This window comes from Engystomops pustulosus, chromosome 4 (genome assembly GCF_040894005.1).
Source record: "Engystomops pustulosus chromosome 4, aEngPut4.maternal, whole genome shotgun sequence".
Taxonomy (NCBI): domain Eukaryota; kingdom Metazoa; phylum Chordata; class Amphibia; order Anura; family Leptodactylidae; genus Engystomops; species Engystomops pustulosus.
In genome coordinates this window covers 113,709,164-113,723,465 of record NC_092414.1, presented here as the reverse complement: position 1 = coordinate 113,723,465, position 14,302 = coordinate 113,709,164, and positions in this window count along the sequence as shown.

Below are 14,302 nucleotides of genomic sequence, written 5' to 3'. Positions count from 1 at the left end.
CTCAAAGGTTGAAAGCTGCAAAAGACTCAAAATGATGACATCGGTTTTGTCTAACTTTGCTGCAGCAGAGGAGTATCCTGCAAGAAATTCAGTACCCTTTTAGGCTGCATTCACACAACTCTATGGGGGTCGTATGTATGGCTGCAAGCTTGCGGCCGTATATATGTCCCCCACGGATGGCAATGACCGCACAGAGAGTACCACTTCATATATGGGGAAAAGATAGGACATGTTCTATTTTTCCTAGAGTGCATGGGCATATGGCGTGCATCTCTATGGAGAGGGTAGGGTACCCCTCCTCCCCTTCCTCATGCGGACATGCGTTCATATAAATGCGACATTATTGTGTGTGGCCCTGGCCTCAAATATAATACACACATCCAGTACAGTGTATGACATATACCGTGAGAGTAATATGAAATAAAGTTATGTTTTCTCTGATATATTTCTCTGAAGACCAGGATTTTTTCAGGTATTTGGATTTGTATTTTTCACTCCCCAACTTCCACAATTCAACTTTTTCATATTTTGGTGTACGGAGTTGGTTAAAGTGTTATTGCTTGAGGATGTTTTGAATTATACAATTTGGACAACAGTACAACTTTTTCATCACTTTCTAATAAAACTTTTATGGGAGGCAAGATGGTGAAAGTGTCAACTTGTCCAGCAGACTTTAACGGAGTCTGCTAAATGACAGCTACCATGGCAATGGATCGTGTCAGCAGATGAAATCTCAGGGGAGTTGTTCAGCAATTAAAGAAAGCGGTGCCCACGTGCAGAGCTGTTAGCTGCTGCAGTCGGGTTTCAACCTGGGACCTAACAGGTTAACTGGCGCGATCGTGGCTCACACCCACCACATAGGGAGAGGGCTTAGGGACCATTAAGGTACGTAGGGTGGTCATAAAGGATGTAAGCACAACAGTGCTATGGTTGTTTTTTAATATCTTATCTACTTCTTGCTTGAATTTTCCCCTAAAGCTCCTGTTCTGCCAAACATAATGTCTACATAATGAGTACAACAACATTAATTACCTAAATACAGTGACCATAACGGGACTGGAAAATTATAGGCAAAGTAAGATGTCACAAACTTCAAGCTGTTTCATGGGACATGTGTGTTGTGCTAAATAGAAATGCTAAAGAGGACCTTGGTTACACAGCCATTGGAATTATACATATGTCTTAACATTTTTTTCTATAACTAACATTAGATTTATTCTTAGATATACTATACATGTGCACCATTTCAGAAACTGCAAAGAAAAAAAATAATTCTCATGCATTTGATGCTTGCTTTGGGTGCAATCTTCAACCTTATCACAAAAGTATACACCAAGAAGTATTCAAGGCCCAGAAGTTTTGAATAAAGCCTCATGTTAATTTCTGCATCCTATACAAAGGCAAGCAATGCTTAGAAGCCATGCAAAACACTTTTAGATAGAGATAAAATACAATTTTACAAGCTAGACTAACAAGCATAGCTAGCTGAAGTTTTTTGAACAAAGACACTGGAAAGCATTCTATAAAAAGATATAAGGTTTAACAACGATTCTGAGTTTTGTGCAACATCACCCCGTTGGGGCTGGGGGCAAGCTTTCCCTGGTATCTGAGTGGCTGGCTTAAGCACTGCCTAGCATTCAAATGGGTCACTGTCACTTGGTCCAGGTTGAACAGACCTCATCAACACCGGGCAGGTGTCGACATGTGGATTGCAAGCAAGAGGGAGACGCCGAGAAACTATGGAAATAGTTCTCCCTGGGGCACTCCCGATATAAGCATGTATGAGGATCCCTAGGTAAATGGTAGAGGGGAGACCCTTAATCTTATTGGCATCTATAGGGATCCCACTTAAACCAGAGATGTAAAACAACAACTCAATAACTTTATTGCAGAACACAAACGCAGCAAAGGCAACAGGCCAACATAAAAGTCCGACATAGCTGGTTGGATTATGTCTAGCAAAGAATGCTCACAGCCAAGTTTCTATAACTTTAGGCTGAAGAGGCAATCTATGTATGTAGTCAGAGCAGCAAGCAGCAGGCCTGGGGTCTACAGGCTGTTTGTCTGGACAGCATCCACAGACACAGCGGTCACGAAAGGCCCTCGTGATCAGAAAAGACAAGCACTGAGCGATATTTCTTGAGTTTTATTCCAATATAGGAAACAAGTATGGAAGATCGCTGCAGCTTTCTCTCCAGACCAAGGTTCATCAAAAACTCTTTCTAAACCAGTTTTCCAACAGCAGCCCCACACCCAAATCCACCCCCACTTCCTCTGCTATCTGGTTATCACCTAGTAGGTGGTGGGAATTTATTACCCTAGTCCAGCAGACCCCCACTGGAGCTGTGAAATGACGTAGACTTCTGGAAGAGTGTAGAACATTCCAGGACTACAAACTTCCAGAGGTCAATGTTACACACATGATTACATACAAATACACTTGTAACACACTACAAAACACCATATCAAGAATACTTTACAGCGTACTGTGACAACACCTGCTTCTCATCACTCCATCATCTCAGATCTGAAACTTTCTAGCCACAGGGAGTTTGATAAACTTTTCTTGAGGGGGTGGAGAATTCTGTTATCCAACCAGGGACCTTATTACAAACAAGATTAATAATTATCAAACATCACAGCTGCAATACCAAATATAGAAAATTATGTGGGTAGACAATGGGGTACATTTATTTAACCATTCCCTGCGCGATCTGGACTGTCCAACGAGGATGAACTCTGCCACGATTCATGAAGATCGTGCGCCCGATATCCTGCATGTGTCGCTTCCCCAATCAGGTCCACTGGAGTTCACCTTCTTCTTCAGGGTGCATGTAAGTGCTTGGCTTGCAACACAATTTTGAAGTTAAATTCTGCGGTTTGTCCGAATCCATCGGATCGTCCGAGTGCCTCCCCACTGATTTGTGTCGAATTGAAGCTGCCGCGATTGCTCCAAAATCCGATCACGCGCACCAAAAACACCTTTTAAATCCCTGTCCCAAGGGCACAAAATGGAAATCCTTGGGATGTCCGCAGGGTCCTTAGTAAATGAGCCCCATTATCTCTAATTTCAGCGCGTTCAGTGCTTTTTACGCTTGGCTGGTGTCCTTTTTTGCAACCATTTTATTGTATACCTGACTTTGCGGTGAAATTTGAGATTTATTTTGCACCTAAAGGTCCACAAAAACTTTTACCACAAATCAGGTGTTAAACTACCCATCAATGAGTGATGTGCAATACCCAGTGAATTCAGTGTAGTCAAATTAGTCTCATTGAGTTTGAATCCACATGCTTCAAATATTTCATAAAAACCCAAAAAACCCAACAGAGACAAAACAATTGCAAAAAAAAAAATCAGAAAACCAGCCTGAGTTATAAATTCTCCCGTCCACCTATGATCTTGTAAAATTTAGAGAGTATAGGATGAAATGGTCTATAGTTTAGCATTTACTTTGCTCAAAGGTTAAGAGACAAGTGTGATCAGCAAAAATTTCTATAGCCAGGGCAGTTTCTTTGTAATTTTTTGTACAAAACATTTTCTGCACTGGTAACCACAGGGAAAAAACTTGCTTCAAAGAATCCAAACAATGAATATTCAGAATGGCAACATGATAAAAATGTCTTAAGTGAGCAATTCAGGTTATGTTAACACAATATTGATGGTGCATGTAATATTAACATTGTATTCATAATTTTTGTGTTTTTACACCAATAACGTGCGGTATACAAAATGCCTGCCAAAGGTAACACTACAGGAGGGCTACAGGATCTAAGTATGCTGTGTTACTGGAGTCAGGAGCACCCCAAGAGAAAAGTGGGATCTTAACCGAACTTCTGTCCAAGGTTAAAGGGAACCTGTCACCAGGAGACCCATTTTTAGCACTCCTCCAGTCCCCACAGAGCATAGCACATACACTGCCAAAGTGTTTTTGTATAAAAAATAGGTTTTACAGAAAAAAAGATATGTTATATTGTACCTTTCACTAGCATCTGCTGTGTGACTAGGCAGTTGCCAATTGGGAGGGGCTGGAAAGGAGCAGTCCCCCCACCCCCACCCTTGGGAAACATGTGACCTTTTCGAATATATGAATAACTCCCCACACAGGAGCAGGGGGCATCGCTAAGCCCAGTGATGGGTGTTTTCATATATTTGAAAAGGTCACATGGGGTAGCTGTTCCCCAAGGGTGGGGGGGAACTGCTACTTTCCAGCCCCTCCCAAAAGGCAACTGCCTAGTCACACAGCAGATGCTAATGAAAGGTACAATATAACATATTTTGCAACAGATTGCAAGATAAATTTAAAGATGCAGAGAATGGTTTAAAATCATATTCCTAGTGAATTCTACTGAAGGCAGAATAAGAACAATTTTTGAGGTGTTCGAAAGTGGTTACTTTACTCATGATTTAAAGAGGACCTGTCACCAGATTTTAACCACCTTGTCTAACAATGCTTGCTGATAAAGGGGTTACAAGTCCTCCCCATATCACTTTAAATTAGCTACCTTATTTACAGACTTTTTTCTGATATGCAAATTAGCTTTTCTAACTCATCTCTCTTATCTCTGACTCATCTCTCTCCCAGGCTGGCAGTGAACTACTCCCAATTATTCTGACTGACAGCTCTTTGTCTCTACAAATCACTGCTTTGCCTCCTTGTACGTAGGGACTGCCTGCTAATATTCAACTACAGACATATAAACATCTATGTACGGATAGGAAATATTGGGGCACATTTGCTAAGTGTCCGCACGGCGCATTCTCGTCGGGTTTCCTGACTATTTCCGATTTGGGCACATTTAAGTGGGGTTTTTGGTGCACGCGGTTGGATTTTGGTGCATCATCCAACACAAATTGGGGGCGTGGCCAACGGACAACCCGACTGATTCGGACTAAGCGTGGGATTTACAATTCAAATTGTGTCACAAGACAATGCACTCACATACACCGGGAAGCAGAAGATAAACTCCGGCGGACTTCAGCGGGGAAGCGACAGATGCAGGAAAATGGACACACGATCTTGAAGAATCGCACCGGATTTATTCCTCGTCAGAGAACGCACCTCGGGTATCGCGACAGGTCTGGGTAAGTAAATCTGCCCCATTGTGTCAATTTTTTACACGGTGCCTTGTGTTACATGGGCCATGGGCAACTAGAGCTGTTATGCTCTCAGACACTTCTGATAAATCTCTCCATAGACAAAGTGACAGTTGTCACAGACAGTGACAGACAGTTACTGGAATGAGAGTACCCAAGAGAGACAGTCACTTGAATGAGAGAGCCCGAGACACACAGTCACTGAAAATGACTGCCAGAAACAGTCTTAGACAGTCTATAGATACATATGAAATATTTTTGTTAACCCATTCTATTTTGTTACAGCTAAGAGCAGTTATTTACTATCCTGGGCAATGCCGGGACATTTGCTACAGCTAGTATAAGATAAAAGGTGATTTATGTGGATGTAAGCGAAAATATTTTTAGCTAAAAGAAGGGTGTTAGTTAATAGAGCTTTATGTCACTGGCGGTATATGTGTAAAACTCTAGGGCAGGGGTGCGATTGCAACCTTTGCACCCCCTCAAGTTACGGCCCTGCTCATAAAATTAATGTGGTGGGGACAAGAGCCTCTCTACTTCCTTTCACTATTTCAACTATAGGTTATGGCCTACTAACTAAAAGTCAAAGTTATATAACCCCATCTTGATTTGTAGATCAGTATTTCACTGGAGAGTGTATTTTATACAATATCCCACACTACTCTTATCACTTAGAGAGTTCACTGATGTATCATTTAGGAAAATAAAATATAACTTTTATTGGTACACAAAAATAAAATTAAAAAAACACAAATTAAAAACATCTGGTGTAATACCAATAATCCTCTGGTCCCTAGTCACTAGTCCACAAATAATAAAGTGTGTTTGGGCTGAAGCGGCAGTAGTTGGACTTGTGACTTCTTGGGATTAGTGCACACACCAATTTAGTCCGTATCTGATTGCTGAACGCAGATTGTATTGTGCACTGTATTGTATCCATGGACTACCCTAGTCGCGGCTGTACCCTGTATATGCACAAGACTGTGGCAAATGACCTTAAGTTCTACATGCCTTGCCCTGCTATAGAACTTAAGGTCATTTGCATCAGTTTTGTGCATATACAGGGTACTGCCACAACTAGGGCAGTCCGTGGATACGATAGAGTGCACAATGCAATCTGCGGTCAGTCCAACTTCTGACGCTTTAGCCCTGACACACTTTATTACTTGTGGACTAGTGACTAGGATCCACAGGATTTTCGGTATTACACCAGATGTTTTTAATTTATTTTTTTTTATTTTAATATTGTGTACCAATAAAAGGTATATTTTATTTTGATTTATAGATCAAAGGAAAATGTGGCATAATCCATATTTCAGCTTTACAGATGCCCCTTATAATTACAGGTAGGCTTCTACAGTAACTATGTCAATGGCTAAGAGGTGGCTTCACTACAACAGGAAGCAATTACCTAATTCCTAAACCATTACCAGTAAAATCATTATGTGTGCGGGACATTATGAGGGATGAATTGGAATTGAAACCATGTTTAAAGAATGACCACTGGGCAAGATATCAGCCATGAAAGAGGCATACAAGGTTTGTTTATACCACTTAGTTATAAAAGGCAATTATCATGTACCATTCTTTGGGGATCCCTCGTGGACAGATGCCAGAATTCAAGAACTCATGATTCTTGTAATAGATACATACCAGGGGAAAGAGAAAGTGCTATGCATAGCACTTTCTCTCTCCCCTGATATATATCGATTACAAGAATCATGAATAAAGGAAAGAGTTTTAACTGAGCAGTAAGAAACAGGTGAGTGCCTATTTTACTTACTTTTTGGCCTATCTATACTACTTTGTTTACAGTAGCATGAGCACCACCTGCTACTGTTTGAAGCCCTGTTCACCTACATATGTATGTTAAAGAAAAACTGTGGATGTAGAAGCAGTGCCGTCTAGCACTATATTATATTTTCTATATATGACAAGTGGTGGCAGCTAAAATTCCTCAGGTTTTTGGGGGCAGAGAATGGTAAGAGCATGGTCCAGTGAAACCCGGCAGGCTCCCTTCCAGAACCTAAGTCAGCTCCAGTCAGTGAGCAGGAAGTTCATGACACTCGAGTATAAGCCTAGGGTGTGAAATGAATTTGTCACAGCCACCTGACAAAATGTCCAGCAGCCTCCTCCACTAATGAGATGCCCATCACATTGCCCTCCACTGAATAGGTATCCAGCACACTGCTACCCTCAGTATATAAGTAACCAGAACATTTGCTCTCCCCCAGAGTATGAGCAGCCTGCATACTGCTCCCACCCAGTATATAGTTAGTCAGCACACTGCTCCCCCAGTATTTAGGTAGACAGCACACTGCTCCCCCCAGTAAATAGATAGCCCCCATATTGTACCACACATACACCCCCAGTATATAGTTAGCCAGCACACTGCTTCTCGCCTCCATAGTATATAGGTATCCAGCCCACTGCTTCTCCCCTCTCCAGTATATAGGCAGCTAACACACTGTTCCCCCCAGTATATAGCTAGCCAGCACAGCGTTTCTCCCCCTCCCTAGTATATATGTAGCCAGTACACTGCTTCCGCCCAGTATACAGGTAGCCAGCACACTGTCCCCTCCACCCCAAGGCCGTCGCTCACCACACCTGGTGGAATAAACATGCCTGTCCATAGCAATAAGGGAGAGAGTTTCCTATAGGAAGGAGTGAAAGACAAATCTGCTGAAAGGATTTGTGTTATAACCAAGATAGAGAGAGATGCAGATATGCAATAATTATTGTTCCCTATGTTGTTGGAAAAATATACAGCGTCCAAGCCAACTAAATAATAAAGAAATAATTACAACATCCTTATTTATACTCCCAACAGATGATTTAAGAACTTTTTGAACTTCTATTTTACGTTTCTTCTTCTTTGTTATTACATTATACAGTGTAGTGTATTCTTTGATTAGTTGAACAGAGGGGTTTCACTGCCGGAAGCCACATTATTGGCAGTTTAGAGCAGAACAGGCTCAATGTTTATGCAGTTTTTGATAGAAAAACAATGCTTAATAAGTTGTCTAAATGTAATCCATTGAGTATTTTGTCTCAAGGGTGAGGAGATTAAGTAACTGTGCCTATAAAATCTGGAAAATAATGTTTCTGGAGTAGACAGCCACTATAATGACAAAACTACCTATCAGCATCCCTTGTGTTTACTTTCATATAAGATATTAACACAGGTGAAGTCACATCCAATGTCTGGAAATATTTTGAAAACAACACAGGCATGTAATTTGCAATTTTTCCATTCTACCGACCGTAAATGAAAATTATATCTAAAAGAAGAAATGAGCATCAAAGTGCAAGGCATCTCTGATCCAGTGCAAACAGAGTTTTATTAAAGCTGACGAGCAATAAAAGTGTGCTTGCAATGGATTGCATTTACCCACTCCATGTGTCCTATCCACTGAAGATGAGAACGTTTTTATGCTTTAATGAATAAACATTATAATAATGATGAAGGTAAAACCTCCTATTTTGAGGGATTTGACAAAATAAACAAGGCTAAACAATCGAGAATTTAATATTCTATTTTGGCACCTAAAAACAATTATTGAAAGTTCAAGTTGTGCAAATAAATGGAAATAGAGTGAACCTCTAAATACTACTGGTTCATGATGCAACATCTATCAGCTATCAAATATAAGGAAAGCACCAGAGCTTTCATGTACCACTCTCAACTGTCTGCTAATATCCCTGTACTTTGTAAAGGAAAAGACCCCCACTGCTGGCTTACGCTACTTGTGGTATTAACAAATACTGGACCTGTTATCAGAAAAAGTTAGTTGACTAACTTTTTTCCATCTGAAAATAAATAAATATGTGTAATATAATGATGTAGTCCGGGTGAAAATCTGCCAACTAAAGAAGAGCTTGGCCAACAGCTATTGATGGTTTATTGGTCCTAATTGCTAAGATGTCTTATCCTACAGCTAATGTTATAGACACCAGTGACTTTCCGCAAAAAATAAATCACACAAGAATGTTTGTCTAAAAGAGGTCTTAAGACACTTTCACGGTATTTGATCTAGAAGTATAACTAGGAGAGGCAGGACCCCAATGAAGACTTTTGAATAGGATCCACCTTCCCCATTAAAATAATATTCAGATTTATATATTCACACATCTGAGTTACAATCACATACATATATACAAACATTTTATTTACTTTTATACATATACATACAGCATATACACAACACATGCAGCATATACACACCACATGCAGCATAAATATACATACAGTATATACAAACCACATATACTTACAGCATATGCACACATACATACAGTACCATATACACCTATGCAGAATATACACATCACATATACCAACACATATAGAGTACACTCACCGGCCACTTTATTAGGTACACCTGTCCAACTGCTTGTTAACACTTAATTTCTAATCAGCCAATCACATGGCGGCAACTCAGTGCATTTAGGCATGTAGACATGGTCAAGACAATCTCCTGCAGTTCAAACCGAGCATCAGTATGGGGAAGAAAGGTGATTTGAGTGCCTTTGAACGTGACATGGTTGTTGGTGCCAGAAGGGCTGGTCTGAGTATTTCAGAAACTGCTGATCTACTATGATTTTCACGCACAACCATCTCTTGGGTTTACAGAGAATGGTCCGAAAAAGAAAAAACATCCAGTGAGCGGCAGTTCAGTGGGTGGAAATGCCTTGTTGATGCCAGAGGTCAGAGGAGAATGGGCAGACTGGTTTGAGCTGATAGAAAGGCAACAGTGACTCAAATCACCCCCTTTTACAACCAAGGTAGGCAGAAGAGCATCTCTGAACACACAGTACGTCGAACTTTGAGGCAGATAGGCTACAGCAGCAGAAGACCACACCGGGTGCCACTCCTTTCAGCTAAGAACAGGAAACTGAGGCTACAATTTGCACAAGCTCATCGAAATTGGACAGTAGAAGATTGGAAAAACGTTGCCTGGTCTGATGAGTCTCGATTTCTGCTGCGACATTCGGATGGTAGGGTCAGAATTTGGCGTCAACAACATGAAAGCATGGATCCATCCTACCTTGTATCAACGGTTCAGGCTGGTGGTGGTGGTGTCATGGTGTGGGGCATATTTTCTTGGCACTCTTTTGGCCCCTTGGTACCAATTGAGCATCGTTGCAACACCACAGCCTACCTGAGTATTGTTGCTGACCATGTCCATCCCTTTATGACCACAATGTACCCAACATCTGATGGCTACTTTCAGCAGGATAATGCGCCATGTCATAAAGCTGGAATCATCTCAGACTGGTTTCTTGAACATGACAATGAGTTCACTGTACTCAAATGGCCTCCACAGTCACCAGATCTCAATCCAATAGAGCATCTTTGGGATGTGGTGGAACGGGAGATTCGCATCATGGATGTGCAGCCGACAAATCTGCGGCAACTCTGTGATGCCATCATGTTAATATGGACCAAAATCTCTGAGGAATGCTTCCAGCACCTTGTTGAATCTATGCCACGAAGAATTGAGGCAGTTCTGAAGGCAAAAGGGGGTCCAACCCGTTACTAGCATGGTGTACCTAATAAAGTGGCCGGTGAGTGTATATATACATATTGAAACACATACAGTAAATACACACATATATACAATACGATATACAGACATACAGTTATACCGTATATATACCCGAGTATAAGCCTCCTCTTCATCTTCATCTTCATGCCGCAGGTCCGCGGCAGCTCAGTGGCCGCGCCTCCTCTGTCTTATTGCTGGCTCGGGGCCGCGACAGCTCCGTGCGCATGCCCCGTCACAGAGGGCCGTGTGCATGGAGCTGTCGCGGCCCTGAGCCGACATGTAGACAGAAGCGGCGCGGTCACTGGGCTGCCGCGGACCTGCGGCATGAAGATGAAGATGAAGAGGAGCTGTCTGGGCCATCTGAATGGTGAGTAGTAAGTTTACTATTTTTTTTATCAGCAACAGGGGGCTGGCAGGCTATATACATAAAGGGGCTGGCAGGCTATATACATAAAGGGGCTGGCAGGCTATCTAAATAAAGGGACTGGCAGGCAATATAGATTAAGGGGCTGGCAGTCTATCTACATAAAGGGGCTGGCAGGCTATATACATAAAGGGGCTGGCAGGCTATATACTGAAAGGGTCTGGCAGGCTATATACTGAAAGGGGCTGGCAGCTATATATTGGGAGGCTGTGACCAATGCATTTCCCCCCCCCCCCCCTCGGCTTATACTCAAGTCAATAGGTTTTTCCAGTTTTTGGTGGTAAAACTAGGTACCTCGGCTTATCCTCAGGTCGGCTTATACTCGAATATATACAGTATATAAGCATACAGCATAAACACTCTCAGTACACCCCCAAAAAAATAATTTCTGAAGCCAATTACTTTTTCATACCTTGGTGTATGGACCTAAGTTCTTATTTTTGCGGGATGTGCTGGTGTTTATATCTATATTAATTTGGGACCTGTTTGATCATTTTTTATTGAAATATTTATTGATCTAAATATAGAAAAAAAGTGGAGATTCAGACATTTGAGTGCTATTTTCCATTACAGTGTTCGCAGACATTAATAATCTTTCTTATATTTTAAGAGAATGGGCATTTTGGACATTTTTATGATTTTTACTGTGTATTACTTTGTATTTTTGACTTAAACCTTTTTTAATATTTAACATTTTACTATTTATTGTTATGTTTTCAGGCTCCCTAGGGTTCTTTAACCTTAGAGGGTCTGATCACTCATACAATATATTGAAATAATACTGTATTATTGCTTATTTTTAATAGCCTGCCATCTGCAGACTATTAGAGATCAGTATACATGACATGCCTACAAGTCTCTATGTGACTGTAGGCTGTCATGGCAACCGATCAGGGTGCCATCCGAAGATGTCATGGGGCACTGATTGGCCATTTAAGATGGGGGCGCAGGTTAAATACCTTGATCGGTGCCAGCATTGACCGTGGAAGTTAAAGGCAGATGTCAGCTGTGTTACACATTTTGGATTATGGGAAAACCAAAACAGATTACATACAAAGTTATGGTAAGGGTTTTATCTCTTTTTTATGTAAAAACAACACAGACAGTTTTTGCTCATGTTCTGATATTATTATCTGGGTTTTTTCCCTTACAGATCAGTTTAAAAAAAAAAATTATATTAATTAATTTATATATTATATATAATAATAAATGTCTCATAATGAGTGATCAATCTGAGAACAGGGAACAGCTAGTCCCCATTAGTTGCCCTGCCCTTTGGAACTTGTTGTAACCCATCCCCTATTGGGAATAATGGAGAAATGTTGATAATGTCAAAACCTTGAGTTAAAGTTAATGCCTATGTTAATGTTGATAATGGTTCCTATGATTATTTTTTGGCCTCCTTGACTGACCGTCCCACAGGGATTACTTTCTGTTGCATTAAAAATGAATGTGCCCATGATACTTTTGACAAGTACAGAGAGTAGGCATGGGGCCCTTAGAATGCCACACCAATTAAATTTTCGCCTCAAGGCAAGAATCGGCCCGGTTAAGGAGCATCGTTCTTCAAACTTTTTAGAAGGACACATCTACCATCAGTAAAGTTTAAAACCATTAATTATCTATACTATCATGTACTAGACACTGATACATCTATTGAATAATTGTTTATTTCCTGGTAGAGGCTAACCATATAACTATATAAACATATATAACCATAATTACAATATATAATAAATTGAGGAAAAGTTAATTCCTTTAACCCGTTACCGACGCACCGCCATAAGAGTATGGCATGTGTCAGGTGCCGGTGCATAGAGAGGGCTTGGATCCGTTGTATGAGGATGAAAATCGCCATTGCCAGGATATGGTAGGATTTATCAGACAACCTAGGGTTAAAGTACCCTAGGGGGCCTGAAAAATAGTAAAAATAAAAAAAGTTTAAAAAATATATAATTAAAAAAAAACCTAAAAATTCAAATCACCCCCCCCCCCTTTCCCTAGAACTGATATAAATATAAATAAACAGTAAAAACATAAACACATTGGGCATTTTTGGATAAAGTGATACCTAATCTATCAAAATATAATAATGTTTTTTCACTGCGTTTAACCCCAAAATGGAAAATAGCGCCCAAAATCGAAAATGGCACTTTTTTGCCATTTTGAAAAACATATAAAATTCAATAAAAAGTGATCAATAGGTCATTCAGTCCTAAACATGCTAGAATTGAAAATTTCATCAAAAGTTGCAAAAAATGACACCACCCACAGCTCCATACACAAAAGTATGAAAAAGTAATTAGTGCCAGAAGATGGCAAAATAAAATAAAAAACATTTTGTACAGGAGGTTTTAATTTTTGTAAATTTATAAAAACATTATAAAAGCTATACAAATAGAAATGTAACTATGGGTGCACAGTGAAATCCGTAAAAAACCAAGCCCACAAGAAAACTGTGCAAATGCGTTTTTTCACCATTTTCACTGCATATGGATTTTTTTTCCCGCTTCCTAGTTCATGACATGGAAAATTAAATACCATCACTATGAAGTGTAATTTGTTACGCAGAAAACAAGCCGCCACACAGCTCTTTATGTGTAAAAATAAAAAAAGTTATAGATTTTTGAAGGTGGGGAGTGAAAAATGGAAATGAAAAAACAAAAAAGGGCCAGGTCGTTAAGGGTTAAAATAGCATTATTTGCAACATCAAAGAAAACCTTGCCATATCATGGAACATAGTGCAGGGTGAAAAACTAAATTTTACGTTTAGCATTGTATATATCATGTATATTTTTGCCAAATGCCAAAAATAAAAGATTATTTGTATATGTACTGTATATATATCTTATTACATTTTATAATTTATTCTATAAAATGATTTAAATGCTTTTCTAATATTCCTCAGCTGTGTGTAAAAGAATCATGTTAGTAAGTTGTCGTAAGAGACATTCGTGGAGATGAGTATGCCATACATCCAATCAATAAATAAAATTGAGATCTTTTTCATCTTTTATTCGGTTTCACAATAGTATGATGCAATATGATACACATTCTGTCAGTCTGATGTTATATAGTTGATGCCTATAGAGGAGTCTGAGCTGCTGGCAAAGGTACTTGGTTTACAAATGTCACTGTCTTATCTGTCTGATTACAACCTGTATCTGGAACTGATTTGCAGGAAGCGTGGGGACCAGTGGGGGGAGCTGGAGCACTGCAGCTAAATCCTGGATA